Genomic DNA, 17062 nt, shown 5'->3' with positions numbered 1-17062 from the left:
AACTGTGTATTATAACAGAAAGGTCAGATGTGAATCACAAGACATAAGACAACTAAAGGTAAGGAAAGCAATAGTACTAGCAGCAAGCAGCTGCTTATGACTCTAGATCAGAACTTACGATGCAGAAAACAGATCGCTCCAAAGCTAACCGAAATGGAGTCCGCTCGCACCTCATCCTCTCCTTCTCTAACACAGTCCCTTAGTCCAAGCAGCTGTAGTTCTATTCAGGTGGGAGAGGCTAGAACTTCATAATTATGACTTCCAGCAGTACAGACCCGCTTTTCTATTTTTTTCCCCCTCCTTAGACACAGCGGAGTGCCCTACTCTGACCCTTACGTATATGAAGCCTAAAAGAGGAGTTCAATTAAGTGACAACTGAAAGGCTTCTTTATGATGAGCTGGGCCCCCTGGTTAGAAAACCTCTAGAGAATGGACTACACATGAATGTCAATACTGCAAAGGCCACAGCAAGAAACTACAATAGACTGAGATATTTTGCTGCCTCAAGGAAAAAGTCAGGATTTACATTTTTTTTAATTTAGTTTCAGAATATCAGAAATAGTAACATCAAAAAAAAGCAAAATAGAGAACTAGTGGCAACAGGCTTCCTCAAATGATCAGCAATGTTATTTTTTGAGCTACCTTCAACCAAATTATGTCAGCAGAAATGTGCCCACTGTACAGCTATGCCACTGTGTACCATGAAATCACTGGATTCCCACTGACATAATACAATAAAATGCGTCGGTAAAGGTTTTACAACCTAAAGGGGCATTCACACATTCTACAATTACAGTCTGAACACAGACTATGTGCTACAGACCGGATTTTGGAACTCCGAAACAGTTTAAATCTTTGTGCTATTGTAATAACACTACTGCGTGGCTGTGTCAGTACAGTAGCGCAAAGATTTTCATTCATGAATGATTCATGAATGATGATGCTGGGAACTTCAAAGTCCGATCCGTAACAAATCGCCTGTAATTACGGACCGATCACAGAACGTCTGAATGCTCCCCAAAATGCTTCAATGGATTAGAATAGATTCTGAAAAAGAAAAAAAATGACCAAAACTAAATAAAAATAAAAGTGAGGCACTTATTTGAGTTCGACTCTTATGCAAGTAGATAAAAGGCGTCAAGATCAGTTTTGTTTGGAAAAAATAAAATAAAACTGCATAAAAAAGGTACCGTTTGTTTCTGTTCATGTACACATTATCGGGGTCAGTTATAAGTATAAGGTAGAGATGGTCCGAACCTGCCGAACTCTCGGCAATGATTCCAGCTGTCTTCCACCTCGGTGGAGAGGGTGGATACAGCCGGAGGACCGCCTGGAAAACTGGGATACAGCCTATGGCTATGGCTGTATCCCAGTTTTCCAGGTGGTCCTCCAGCTGTATCCACCCGCTGCACGGAGCGGGCAAACAGCGGGAATCATTGCCGAGAGTTCAGGTTCAGACCATCCCTAGTATAAGGCTTTCACTGGGATCTTCAGGACTCATAGATACCCATTTGATTTTGGGTCTGGGATTTTATGGTTCAGTTCTAAACCATGATTCTAGTATGTACAGCCTTAGAGATGCTAAATGAATAACAATATTGGAAAACAAAGTATTTGAACAAGGGTTCAAACATAGTCTACTAAATGGAATAAATTCAGTTATTTGACTTTGTGGATGAATATGTCGGCATACCGTCCTGTTGGTCCCTTCAAGAAGTGCGAGTGTGAGCTGCATTCTCACGTTCTGTAGGTAGACAGTTTGGCACAGACTGAACTTTTGGAACTCCCTGCATCATAATTCATTATGATACAGTGAGCACTGAAACAGTTATAGCTCTGCGCTACTGTACTGATGCAGCCTGATGGTGAACAAACTATAAACAGAGAACAGGTCGTCAAGGAAAGACTGAGATTTCCCCTCTTTTCCAATCCATTCCTGGCTTTGGCTTCAAAAATCTGTCAGATAATCTGTCTGTGTAAACACACTATGAGACTAAATGGAAGGATAAGTAGGTAATGGGGTTTTAAGTGTGAGGGATAGGGACAATAACATGGATCAGTTAACAATATAATATATTTCCATGGATTCCACAATGGATTTAGCCAATGGAAAAATCTGTCACATAAATATTACCTAAGGGTATTAGAAGAGCAAATGCACAGCAGGAAGGCCTGTAAAAGGCAACTATCACAGTAATGTGAATATTCTCATCTATAGGGGGCAGTATTATAAATAAACTATGAACTTGCGGTGTACTGTAATATACTGAGGGGTTGTTGCTTGGTGGTGTAGTGGAACCTTAGGGTTCACCTTTTGTAACCTTCCTGTCACGGTGGGGTCTGAGGGTGCCAGGGCCCTTCTTCTCTCAGCATATACACAGGGGAATATCTTTAACCCTTAGACGACCCAGGGCGTATAGTAACGCCATGGACCTAGGGCGTAACTATACGTCCTGGGTGTTTCTCCGGCTATGAAGCGCACTCCGGACCTCAGCGGTAATGACAAGCTGCAGCGATCGCGCTGACGCGTGTCATTAACTCCTTAAGTTAAGCTCAGTGTAAGTGACAGGGGAAGTCCCCTGTCACTTACCGATCGGGACCCCCGCAGTGTGACTGCGGGGGTCCCGATCGTTAAAACGGGCCGCCGGAGGTCTCTCACCTGCCTCCGTGCGGTCCGATCGGCGATCTGCTACACTGAGCCTGCACAGGCAGGCTCAATGAGTAGATCGCCGATAACACTGATCAATGCTATGCCTATGGCATAGCAATCATCAGTGTAGAAATTAAAGTACTGTATGTAAAAGTCCCCCAAAGGGACTTCAAACGTGTAAAAAAAAGTTAAAAACACTATTACACTACCCCAAAGCCCCTCCCCCAATAAAAGTTGAAATCACATCTCCCATCCCATTATATAAATAAAACATAAAAATAAATAAACATATAATATACCGTAGCATGCGTAATTGTCCGATCTATTAAAATATAATAAGAGTCATTGCAAACGGTGAACGGCGTAGACGAAAAGAGGGAAAAAAGTGCGTGGATTACCAATTTTATGTTACATTATATATATATATATATATATATATATATATATATATATATATATATAAAATTATAAAAAGTGATCAAAACGTCCGATCTTCACAAATATGGTATTAATAAAAACTAGAGATCATGGTGGAAAAAATGACACCCCATACAGCCCTGTAGGTGAAAAACTAAAACAGTTATAAGCGTCACAATAGGGCCATTTTATTAATAATTAATTGCCAAAAAAAAGGATTTCATTTAAAAAATATATATAACATTAGAGAATCTGTGTAACCTGCATATGGTTGTGTTCGGACTGACCTATAGAATAATAGTATCATGTCACTTTTACCATATAGTGCATCACGTAGACACAGGAACCCCCAAACGTTACCATATTGCATTCTTTTTTACGATTTCACCAATTTATATCTTCATAAATAATAATTTTGGGGTTCCAGCATACATGTTATGGTAAAATGAAAGACGCCATTACAAAGTACAACTATTCCTGTAAAAAAAAAGCCCTTACGTGGCATTGTAGATAGAAAACTGAAAGTGCTAGAGCTCTTAGAAGGGGAGGAGGGAAAAACAAAAACACTAAGATTAAAATTTGCGCGGTCCACTGGGTCATTTTGGGCCTGGTCCTCAAAGGTTTAATATAAGTCTTTACACAGTAGGGGTGCAGGTATGTGGAAACTTTACTTGAAGAATAACTATGTACAATCCGATAGAGGGGCATCTGATGATGAATATCTGCTGGCTTGATCAGAGTCTTTAGCTTCAAGGGGAAGGGTTATCTTGGTTACTACAACTTGGACTTGGTAGATAGATAGGATTACAGGAATAGTGTAGACAGACCTGTTCCAGAGACTTTGCGGTTTCCAGCCTTTATAAAGGTACATGTGAATAGATACTTGAAGTTACTGAAAAGACTTAAAAGAAATGACGCTGTCAACGCTCGCTAGCAAGTAGGAGGAAGACGCATGAACACACTGACTTGAGAGCCAAGAAGATATGGACGGTGAATTGGTGAACCTCTAACACTTCACCAATCCGACAGCAGGCACTAATACAGAGAATGTCCTGCTGAGACTTTGAGGACACGTGGTAATCCTTATAGCTGCCTGGAAACAGGTTAGGAGACAGAACCTCAAGCCTGACAGGATTACTGAGGTGATGCAGGGAGGTTAGATGTGACTCTGGCCAAGCCAGACTACCAGCTTTCCCCTGGCCAATCACTAGAGTCTAATGGGTTGCAGGGGAAAAGCACTGATCAAGCTCAACACTTGTTTACAAACATATAAAATGACCAATCAATATTCTCCTAGTGGGTTGCTATGGAAACTGTAATAACAATTGTACCACTAGAGGCCAATACATAACAGCATATTAAACAAATATATGACAGAAAACAATGTTCATTTAATACATTACCACAAGAGAGGCCAGGAAAAGACACACACACACACAGGCCCAAATACAGACAGTCCAAGGTTGCCAATGGCAACAAAATACCTCCAGACATGTGACAATATATACCGGACTGGGCCATTACAAACTAATGCTATGCTTACAATCAATCCTTTAGCTTCATTAGGCCACTGCAATAACAAAGGTTTAACACTTTAACCAAAAGCAGTAGTAGTAGATGCTTGGAACAAACTTCCAGCAGATGTGGTAGGTTAATCTTCAATAACTGAATAACTGGGACGAATATATATATATCTATCCTAAGATAATTAGAAGGGAAATACTAAAAGGGCAGACTAGATCTTCTAGATGTATGTTTCTAATTAAAAAGAGTAAGAAATCTTAGATCTGTTTGGTAGGTAGAGCCCGCTTTACCTCCTGGAACTTTATACAGATGCAGATGCATGAGCATCTGTAGAACTGCACACACCCCTGCTGAGGCATGTGAAAGGTTTCTACAAAACCATTTTCAAGACATTAAAGCGGTGTTTTAAAAAAATATATTGCTTTATTACTTTATAATATACCTTCATTAATATAATTGTATACCTCTTTGTTAATATATCAATGTCCCTCGAGTGGCAACACAGGCTTCTCTACTGCCACCAATGTTCGTGTTGGGAACTATATGTAATAAGAATATACAGTACTCAATGGAAAGCTGTCACTATTGCTGTGTACAGAAAACACTGCACAACACTTAATTCTAACTATCACATGTTTTTGCTCTGCTCTAGCCCTTAGCACAGGACAGGACACTGCTCTGTATCATTGCCACTGTACGGAAGAGCTTGATCGCAGCAGGGGATTGGGAACTGCAGGGCTTAGATAGCTCTGCAGTTCCCAACACCAATGTTGGTAGAAGCAGAGGGGCCTGTGTCACCCCTTACTGCTGCTAGTCAACAGAAGTTGTACAAGCATAAATTTTATATGTATTTTAATCAAGTTATATTACCAAGAAATATAACTTTGTAAATGTGAATTCAAAATAAATAAAACTTTCACTGTCTGAAGTACACCTTTAAAGTGATACAGGAGGGCCTTTTACCTTAAAAAGCCGAATTCTTTTTAGCTTTAGCTTATATATAAGTCCACTAAAAATTCTGCTTGTGTCACCTTTCAGATTTTTTTCCTTTCATACATTGTACAGAACATATTGCAGTAAGCGTGAATGGTTCCGCACTTACACACTAAATTGACACTGTGTCTCCTTAAAAAAATAAAGTGCCCCCTTAATAAATTCTATTTACTGACATATTAAAAAGGAAGAAAAGCCACTTGTTCTAAACCTATGGTACATTAACCCTTTAACCACTATAAAGTGAAATTAGGCAACACAAATTGTCAATTCATATATTAATCTGACCTTAGTAGTCAGGTAAGCAGTCCTACTCACTGACTGACAGCTATCTGTGTATAAGTGAGCCTGTAGAAAGAGCAGTCAGTCACTGAGTAGGAACACCCACCTTATTACTTAGCCAAGAATAGGAAGAGACACTTCCAGGTCTGAGAGATCCGTCACGAGAACATTTACTGCCTCATCAGGAGCATGCCCAGGTATACAGGGAAGTCATACAGGCACGTGGAGGCCACATACACTACTGAGCCTTATTTCCTTGTCTTGAGGCATTTCCACTGAAATTGGATCAGCCTGTAATTTGATTTTTTTTCCCTTTGATTTGAGTCCAGACCTCCATAGGATATTCATTTTATTTTATTTTTTGTTCTCAAAGCATTCCAGTATGTAATACACCTTATCACTCATATAAGCAGTACTTCAGTTTCCTACACAAAAGAGGGCAATGAGTTACAGGAGCTTGGCCTTCATTCTTTTGTTGTCAGAATCCTTCAGGGTTCCAGAGATTGGCCCACCACTGATGACATTATTAGAGGACTATACAGTAGGGACACCCCTTTAAAAGAGATTGACTAATGCCAGGTAAGTTTCCCTTACTGGCTTTTAGTTCAGATTGTCAGCCAGTCTGTCTCAGTCTGTCTAAATTCCAATTTGGACTAAAAGGAAAAGATGTGCTCAGGCTTGGAAGCTGTCACTAATATGCTTTTCTCTAGCTCATAGTACAAGAATAAGGTTTTTAGTTTACAAAACCAAAAGGAGCTGAACCTCTCAAAACAGTTTCCTAATGCAATCCTTATTCTTTTACATTTAATAAGAAAGAATAAATTCACTGACACTAATCCTCTAGCAGAGGTGTGTTGGTTCTTCACAAGTGGCAATCCAGTTTTATCACTCACATATAAGATATAAGGTACATCTAAAGCACCTGACCTGTATCTGTACCACCACTAAAGTAATAGACATGGTGGTAAAGCCCAGGGATGGACTGAGAATATCCTCGGGTCTTTATTTTAATAGTACAGTACTAGAAGGGGCTTAGGACTGAGGTCTAAGCAGTCCCAAGCCCCTTCCTCTTTGCCTTCCTGCTGGAGTTTTTCCTTCAATGAATCTAGGATATATTTTTCCAGACTTCATTATCAATAACCAATTGATCCTAAAGTCTGAATCTGTGACTATTAGGTAATATAATAGTTTAACGCAATGTCTTATTAAGCTTATGAAGGAGAAGAAGGTCATCTCTGGGAAGCTATCAGCATTCTGTATAAATATGGCACTAAGAAGTACAGAAAGGTAAGAATCGTTCATATGACATTTGAGTTTACACTGCAGTAATGCTATATGTTCTAGGTATACGTTTGTACCTTGTCAGAAATGAAATGCAGGCGTACACAGTGGTGCCCTGCGGCAGGCCCATTGACTCTCCAATCTGCAGGCAACAGGTTATAGAGCAGGAGGAGCCTCTTCATTCTCTTGGATCACCTAGTACTAAGTGTGCTCCTGTTTCATATATCAAATTTTTAACTAGAAGCACCAAAGGAAAGACTGAGATTTCTCCTCTTTTCAGATCCATTCTTGGCTTATGTTTATCCTAGGAACGCCCAAATTGCTCAAATTTTCATTTACTGTAGACTTACCAACCACACATGCTGAAAGTTTGTTTCAAACATGAACTACTCTTTAAGTAAAGTATTATTTTCTTGCGTTGTTCGCTCCCCCCCCCCTTCCCCCCAACGGCAGCTTATAGGGAGAACTTGGCAATCTACAATATGCAGACTCCAAAGGCATTTACCACAGTGGTAATAAAGTTAGCCTTGCTGAAATGCAAAAGACACCATATCTTTGTAATCCCATATATGCTTATGTGCATGAGGTCTTATAAAGGTTTTACCATTTCAAGCATTTATGGGATATCCATAGAAAGTTTAACCCCTTCCCGCATAAGAACAAGTTGGCACGTTCATTTTAAACCCCTGTTGCCGAATATCCACGCACTGGCACGTCCATGGACGAAACAGACACTGAAGATGTTGTGTGCGCCATTTACGAGAGGGACTGGCCACAACTGTAGGGACCAGAATCACATCTCGATACAGATAGTTAACAAACAATTCCAACACCAGTCCCCCAGTCCCTGGCTGCTTTCTGGTTTCAGAGGTGAGCTGGAGTGTGACGTCCCAGGCCTGCTCAGCCAGCCAATCAGTGGCCGAGATTAAAGTTTGGATTAAGTTAAAGCATGACGGAGCTATAAACACAAAGTGAGATAGGTCAGATTTGAAAAATTCTAAAAAAAAAGAAGAAAAAAGCACATGCAAATGAGCTTTTGGATGCGGCAGGAGCGGGTCGGGCCTCCCGAAGATGACGTCTTTGATGGGGTTGGTCGACAAGGATCAGGTATGTATACTGCACTACACTTCCGGGTACACGGGCAGGGGAACACGGGAAGGGGGCCATTCACATACATAACATACATTACAAAGTTGTATAACTTTGTAATGTGTGTTATTTTGTGAATAAATTCTTAGTGCCGCACTACCCCTTTAAGGAAAATATGGCTCCCAGGGGTCTGAATTATATGCATGTGCTTTCCACTTTTAGTAGTGTTGTTTTTTTCATGCACTAGTAGTGCACTCATGCAGTGATGCCAGATATTATCTGTGGTGAGAGATTTGATAAACTGGCCTGGTCCTGAAACTTCTCCCAGTTTCCCCGGACCGGATCCATTCTTTCCCAGCACCTGGGGAGGAGCGGCAGGGAGCGGAGTAGACTTCAAAGCCTCGCAGCCAGATGAGCAGAATGCAGATAGGAATAAAGCACTTTGCCTCATGCCTACTGTAAATTCCCTCATGTCTAGTTTGTATTATAAAGACATATGTCAGTAGACTGGTATTTTGGCATGCATTGGATTACACATGCATGGATTTACACACACACACAAAAAAAAAATTATTTCACAGCACTGAAAGGAAATTCTAAAATCCAATTAATATAAATGCTGATATGTAAACATTTTTGCTTTGCAGCAAGGTATTCATTTTCTGTAAAAATGTTTGTTAAATATATTTGAAAAGTTCTATGGAGAAGAGACTTCAAAGAATTCCACTTACAGGAATGAATGAACACGAAATGAAGATATGTGTGGGCCACGGGTAATGGTTCAGATTTATAAAAAGGAAAACAAACAGCAGTAGATCTAAATCTGCCTTCATTTTACAAGCTATAACAAGCCGGCCTCCAGATGGAAAGGATCAAAGTGTCTGAGTCACTTCAAATATTAATCCCCTTAAGGAATGCTTCCCTCTTCTGTGCTGTACCGGGTTTCCCTCAATAAAAGAGAAAGGGGCACAGACAGTTCAATTCTTCATCTTCTATACAGTAAAACAATACAACCGTTCAACAAACAGAATTCATGCACTATAGACAATAAGGGCCCTATTCCACCGGACGATTACCGTTCAGATTATCGTTAAATTGTTCGAATCTAAACGATAATCATTCGTTTGAATAGCAGTTAATGACTAACGACCGAACGAGAAATCGTTGAACGTTTAATAAGACCTGGACCTATTTTTATCGTTGCTCGTTCGCAAATCGTTCACATTGAATAAGAAGTAGTTCGCAGTAGTGACGAACGCAATAGCGATGACAAGATGACCGCAAGAACAATCATAAGTAACGAATATCTTTCCATGTAAATGGGTAAACGATTTCAGGTCTTTCATAATAGCGGTCGTTTGGATCGTTTATGGTTAACGATTATGCGAACGATAATCGTCCCGTGGAATAGGGCCCTAAGAGACGTTACCGATTCTGAGGAATACTGCATATTAACAACAAATAAATATGAATCTATGTGTATCTGACGTAAAACACAACAATAAACCAGGCACGTGGCACAAATCAATACACGGCATTGGAAATACAGAAACTGAAACCTAATAAACTAAACAGTTAATATGCTAGTTGAAGCGAATGTATCACCAGTACATCGCTTTTTTGTTTTTCACAAACCGAGTCCCGGTTCCCACACACGGCGTCGGGTCTTTTCCGGGGTACCGGCCAGGCAGGAAGGAAAGGAAGCTGGCCCCCCCCCCAGTGTGAAAGTCTGCCCTCCGTTCTGTGACACAGCTATATTGATTCTAATGGAGCTATGTCACAGAGGAAAGAGGGTTTCGTCACACTGGGGGCTTCTGGGCCCGCCTCCTTTCCTTCATGCCCAGCTGGTGCTTGGGAATAGACCGGCCTCCGCGTCTGTTCATGTAAAATTCAAAAAAGCAATGTACTGGTGGCACATTCGCTTTAAGGCTTTGTTCACACATTTAGTTTCTCATATATTTATGCTACTGTTATTTTACTACCTTTAGCAACAAAAGAGTGCTATTTATACCAAGAGTTTGCAAAAACTGCAGATAAATTTTCACTGCAGAACTTTACTGCATAATGTCAACGTAAAAAGGCTGCAGTACTGCGAGAGTGCTGCAATGAAACTGCAATGTGTGGAAATACACCCTTACGTTATTGATTTTAAGGCTATGTTCCTACACAATTTTTTTTTTGCTCAGTATTTTGCAACCAAAACCAGGAGTGGATTGAAAACACAAAAAGGCTATCTTCCCACACTGTGGTGATTTAGTGGATAGCCATCATTTAACAGCAATTAATGTCTGTTATTTCAAATGGTATAATAACGGTAATTACTTGCCGTTAAATGGCAGCCATCCACTAAATTTCAGCAGTGTGTGAACAGAGCCTGTGTTTTCAATCCACTCCTGGTTTTGGTTGCAAAACACTGAGCAAAAATATGGAGTGGGAACATAGCCTAAGTATGTAACGTCCTATTGCAGTTAAGGAATTCAAGGGCCCTGTACAAGCTTGGACTTCTAGGTTTTTAGAGACAACAGAAGTGCCACAATACAGACCAAATAGTTGCGTTAAGGGGGCATTCACAAGTTTTATGGTTACAATCCCTGCACGGAAGATGTGCTACGGACAGGAATGTGAAACTCCCGTAATCACAATTCATGCGTGTCAGTATTGAAGAGCAAAGATTTAAACTGTTTTGCAGTTCCCAGCATCAAAATAATACATGATGCCGGGAGTTCTGCTTTCAGGTCTATAGCACATCTTCTGTGACTGCTAAGTGTAGGATTAGAGCAAAATGGGGCAAAAAGTCTGTGTTCAAACTGGAAAATCCCTAATTGTTTATAACGCAAGTAGGAACTGCGTGGAAACAAAAATACCAGCAGTTGCTGGGAAACTATAATTTTACAGCAAGGGCCCTATTCCACGGGCCCGATCAACAGTGTAAACGAGCGCCGATCTGCTGGGCCTATTCCACGGCCCGATGATCGTTTAGCGAGGGCTGCAGGGACATCGTTAACGATGTCCTTGCAGCATACATTACCTAGCAGGGCTTCTCCTCCGCTCCATCTTCCTCCCTGGGTCCTGCGGCGCAGTATCAACTCTGGAGCGGCCTGACTGAGCTGTCAGACCGCTCAGCCAATCACTGGCTGTAGCAGTCCCGGACAGTGATTGGCTGAGCAGTCTGACAGCTCAATCAGGCTGCACTGAAGCTGATGCTGCGCCGCAGGACCCGGGGAGGAAGACGGAGCAGAGGAGAAGCCCTGCTAGGTAATGTATGCTGCTTCTTAAATCGTTGGTCGCCCGCCACTCATCGCTATTCCACGAATCAATGCGCGGTGGGTGACCGATGATTTTAGGTTTGGGCCTAAATAAACAATCAGCCGATGACACGATCATCGGCTGATCATTTTCTCTATTCCACCGAGCGATAATCGTCCGAATCTGGCCGATTCGGCAGATTCTCGCTCCATGGAATAGGCCCCTAACTTTTAGGCAGATATGCTCCATCTGTTCAAAGAAGCAGCTCAAAATACTGTGTGTGTTAACACAGACTAAAAAGCAGACTTTCCACCCAAGTTGCATTACATCTCATGTTCACAGAAAAGGGAAAGTAGGAAACAAAGAAACAAAGTACCTGTATTTGCTGTACACACCATCACATGATGGCCTGTATATACTCTGTGTGTATACTCGCACAACAATCAAGCCATTGACATTTTGTTTTTTCCATCATCAAGGTGAAAAAGTCACCTAATGAAAACACAAAACAACTTTGCGGGCTGAGTACAGAAGCATGCTCTGCTGGTATGTTGCAGCAATATCAATGGCTTAATCAGGCCAAATTCCTTTCAACAATAGCTCCAAGCTTAAAACTTACTTTCCACTCCAAGAGATGAACACTAAAGGCTCTCAGTGTTTGCATGCTAGGTTTTGTGACACCAAACACGTGTTTAAATGTTTCTGTATCCCCTACAAATCATTTTCAGGACTGTCCTTATAACTAACAACCTTTATATGTAGAAATTATAAAGCCTCTGCTTTTATTGCAATGTGGCATATTTAGAAAGGGTCTGGGTGCAGCCGCTCATAGGTCATAGCTGATGAATTTGCTTTCATCCTCTGTGCTACAATGTTTACCTAGCTAGAGACACAAAACCCTTGTGCTGCCAGGATATAGCCACACAGGCAGATGTCACCTTTATAAACAAGTCAGCTCAACCATCCCTACATTTCCTACATTTACACCGACACAACTCATAGGTCTCAGGAATATAATTTACTGGGAGGGCTAACTACTGGGATGACTATCTAAGTGGGGGATAGGTACAAGGGGGATTCTACTTACTGGGCGGAGGCACATATATTGGGCATAACTGCTTATATGGGGCACAGAGGGGGCAATATGTTAAGCAATACAAGTGGTGCCTCAAACACGGTTAAAATAGTACCTGAGGCGCCTGCAAGCTAAAAAAAAATGGTAATTTTACTGGTAAAGTCCCAGTATTAGTGAAGTGCCTGCAGTGATTGGCTGTCTAGTAGCACCTTCCTACAGTACATTGTGATACTACATGTCCTGTACTGCTGTGTGTGTCTAGTATCTCCTCTCTACAGTACAGTGTGATACTACATGCCCTGTACTGTTATGTGTGTCTAGTATCTCCTGTACAGTACAGTGTGATACTACATGTCCTGTACTGTTATGTGTGTCTAGTATCTCCTCTCTACAGTACAGTGTGATACTACATGTCCTGTACTGCTGTGTGTCTAGTATCTCCTGTACAGTACAGTGTGATACTACATGTCCTGTCTGCTGTGTGTGTGTCTAGTATCTCCTCTCTACAGTACAGTGTGATAGGTGTCCTGTACTGCTGTGTGTGTCTGGTATTCAGTCTCTATAGTATAGTGACAATATACAGTACAGTTTTCCATAGAGTTTTGGCCTCAAGATACAAAAATTATTAACATACAATGGTCACCCTGGGACAAATCTAACCTGTGACAGCCCCCTATTGCTTATGGGGCGCCAAGGAGGAAAGCATGTCTCCTACTTTCCCGCTCTGCATTGTTTCCATGCAGTGTACTCCATGTTCCGGAGCACCGTTATGAGCACTGCCCCGCCCCCATAGTGCCCAGCCAGCCTTCTTCTTCTATCGGCGCTTTGGGGGCAGGGCTGTTCTCCAGACCAAGAATAAGGCTGCATTCCCACGTTCCGACGTGGAATGCATGTACCGGAGTCCCCCTGCGCCCGGACAGCATCTGTAATTAGATGCTGGGAGTGGGGGAGACTGTATTCATAAGCGCCGCGCTGTAGTATCAGCACCGCGCGGCTGATTAATTACAGTGCGGCGCTTATGAATAAAGTCTCCCCCGCTCCCAGCATCTAATTACAGATGCTGTCCGGGCACGGGGGGACTCCGGTACATGCATTCCACGTCCGTGATCCGTCACGATCACGAAACGTGGGAATGCAGCCTTACACTGCTAACAGCATGAGAATAATGCAGTAAGACACATACACCTTCCTCCTCTGCGCCCCATGCAAAATGGGGGGTTCTCAGCAGGTTAGATTCATTCAACCTGCTGATAGTTCCCCTTTAATGTTGTAACTAAAAGGACCACTGTATATGAAAGATGTGTCTCCTTGTTCAATCTAAGGGCCTTTTTACAGGCAAAAGCGCCAAACTCTGTGCTTGGTGTTCTTTTGCTGTGCAACTAATGCTGGATGCATCACTGTGGCTGCACATCACCTGTTTACACCATGCAGTGTGCAGCCAACTATAATGCAATCTGCAAATGGACAAGAGTTTGCTGATCTTTTCACACTATTATATACTATACATTACATTTTGTAAATCCTGTTTGAAGAATACAGAGCAAGCACTGGATGCTTCACTGGAAATGATGCTCAAGTGTGACATAATAATAATGCTAGAAAAAGACCCTAATTATGTTAGAAAGTATAATTCTGGCCTATAAGGAGATCTTATAATCCTGCTTAAACATCAGTTTGGAGCAGTATAAAAAAAACAAGCCTTTGGGCTAATAGCAAACCATTAGCATTTACAGACAGGGTGGGTAATCACTAACAAAATAGTTGCGTCTGCTCATCTAAGATTATCAGAGATAGCAAGTGACTCAAGAGAAGAGAAATGCAAGAGTACATTACAGAGGCTGGAAACTATGCTACACCGTGGCTTCTTGAGAGTAAAATACAACGGTCTAGTTCAGACATTGCATCTACACTTGCAGACAAAGAAAAATAAAAACTTAAGGCCTTATTACAATAAGCAATTATCGTCCGTATTCAGACGATAATCGCTTAGGCCTTGTCTACATATATCAGGAGAAAAGCATTGGATGGAAACGCATCTCTGAACTGATCCCATTGTTTTCAATGGGACAGTTCGGACGATGCATTCTCACATTAGTGCCGCCGGACCGACCGCGCGTGAGAACACTGCTTGCAGCGTTCTGATGTGTAGTCAGCTCCCTCATCTGGCACCACATCCATTAAAGTCTATGGAGCGCAGAAGGCATGCCGTGTACATACGCATGCATTATGCATCCTCTGGCTTTTGCCTCCGGCACTCCAAGAAGAGCTGTCCCTGTCTCTGCCCCCCCATTAACCCTTGTGAACCTGGCCCTTCAGTAAAGTCGCCCCTTGCAGGAGCAGCAGCCCCCCCAGCTCCTCTGTACAGGTGCAGCACCCTTTAGGACAGGGGTAGGGAACCTTGGCTCTCAAGCTGTTGCAAAACTCTCATCACGTTGATTTAAAAGATTTAAAAGATTTTTTTCTTTTGCTGCTGAACAACCCCTAAGAAAGCTGAGTTATAAACACTCAGGGCACTATTGTACAGATCCAGCTGTTGGACTCTTCCTGTGGACAGGCAATAAGTTATTTTAACGTGGAATACCTCTTTAAGCAATGCAAAGTGTCCATAGTATTTACATTAAGTGGACCTATAGTCAGTATACAAATGCACAAATGTGTCAAGGGGGTGTGACTATGAGACTGTGGGACGATAATCAGTCTCAGGGGGTCTGACTATGAGGCTGTGGGACGTTAATCAGTCTCAGGGGGTGTGACTATGAGGCTGTGGGATGTTAATAAGTCTCAGGGGGTGTGACTATGAGGCTGTGGGACGTAAATCAGTCTCAGGGGGTCTGACTATGAGGCTGTGGGACGTTAATCAGTCTCAGGGGGTGTGACTATAAGGCTGTGGGACGTTAATCAGTCTGAGGGGGTGTGACTATAAGCCTGTGGGGCGTTAACCAGTCTCAGGTTTTTTAAACATTGTTATACTAACAACAGACACCTATAATGCAACAGTTATGAAATTAAGATAACTATGTAAATGTGTGAACAAGTCAATGACTCACTTTCACCAAATCCCAAAAAAGATAAAAAAGCCATACTCTGCTCTTAAACCTGCTGTAAAAGTACAAAGGCACTATTGTATTCAGAATTGTATACAGGTCCAGTTATCTTTCTGTACTGGAGCACAACTGTTCTTTCCTTCACAGTCAGCAGCGATTGCGTGCCCCATGGGTGTGTACCTTTCCCCGAGTGTGCAGTCAATATTTACTCTCTATTTTTATACAGATTAGAAATGAACAGATAAAAGGATTTCAGAAGCCGACACCTGGAGAACAGTTTCTTTCCCCCGCCTACTGCCACAATGCAGAGATGTAAGTAAACACCATCTCCGTAGTAGGTAAAGTTCAGTGATTTCTCAGTAGCAGTTATGCATATATAGGAAAAAAATTAAATAAAAAATAATATATATATATTAAATTATATGCAAAACATTGGTTTTTAAAATGAGAACTTAAATCTGTCCGTTGTTAGTTTTGTTTATTTTATAAGCAACAGTCATTGTTTTGCTGTAACATGATTTCATCTTCCTTAAATCCATTATAGGTACACACGGAGCAAAAATTGGCAAATTATATTTAGGCTATGTTCCCATATAGTAAAATACATCCGTAATTTTGAGCGACAAATACAGCTGTTTCTTCAATGTAATAATGCACTCCATTGAAGTCTATGGGAATTGGTCTTCAGTGCACACACAGTACAGAAAATGGGCTATAATTGAGTGTGGGCATTGCAAATGGGATACAAATCAGCAATGTGATTCGTAGTTTGGGAAAAATATGTTTGTAGTTTGATAGTTCTACATGTGTCAATATCAAATATGTTACTTCTCCTGGAATTTAGGCAGCATTCACAGGTTTTGGGAATACGGAGCACATCTTCCATGCATGGACTGTATTCACAGAATGTGTGACTACGGCCTTAGGGCTTATTCCCATGTCCCATATTGTACGGATGCTATGGAAGGGGAAGCCCTGTAATCAAGTGTTTCCCTGATATGTATCAGCATCATGCTGGGAGCGAGGAAACTGTTTAAATCTCTGTACTAAATTGTAATGAAGCAGTTGCACGGCCCTGTCACTACAGTGCCAAGGAGATTCGAACAGTTTCCCAGCTCTTGACACAATATTGATACAACATGCTGGACAGGGAAACACTCCATTACAGGGCTTCCCCTTCCATTGCATCCGTACAATACAGGACGTGATAGAAAAATCTGGGGGCAGTGCTCATCCAAACAAATAGAAATAGGGAGAAGCCTTCACTCACCGGGTGATAGTGGGTGAACTACTCCCCCACATCACCGAAGGCCACAAAGATTCAAACTAGTCGTCAATCGCTCCATGATATCCCAAGGGGGGAGCAGGCAAATCCATATCCCAATGGCCAAAGTATTAGACAGTGGTATTCTCAAGTACATTAAATGCAAAAACAAACAAAAGGATTGCATTTTGGACTGT

At 41.7% G+C, this 17062-nt stretch overlaps 1 protein-coding gene across 3 annotated transcripts in view; it reads right to left on the bottom strand.

Annotated features, from left to right (window-relative positions):
• Positions 1-17062, bottom strand: part of TNS3 (tensin 3) — a 190756-nt gene that overhangs the window by 101737 nt on the left and 71957 nt on the right. Inside the window, exon 1 of one of the 3 annotated variants that reach the window (XM_069958545.1) lies at positions 4471-4490. The exons of the other annotated variants lie outside the window; for them this stretch is intronic. The gene's annotated coding sequence lies outside the window, so the exon portion shown is untranslated. Of the gene's footprint in view, positions 1-4470; positions 4491-17062 lie in introns of those variants that run through there. 3 annotated transcript variants of the gene reach the window in all.

This window comes from Dendropsophus ebraccatus, chromosome 2, assembly GCF_027789765.1.
Source record: "Dendropsophus ebraccatus isolate aDenEbr1 chromosome 2, aDenEbr1.pat, whole genome shotgun sequence".
Taxonomy (NCBI): domain Eukaryota; kingdom Metazoa; phylum Chordata; class Amphibia; order Anura; family Hylidae; genus Dendropsophus; species Dendropsophus ebraccatus.
Note: the sequence above shows the minus strand (reverse complement) of the source record. Positions and strands in the feature narration are given on the sequence as shown.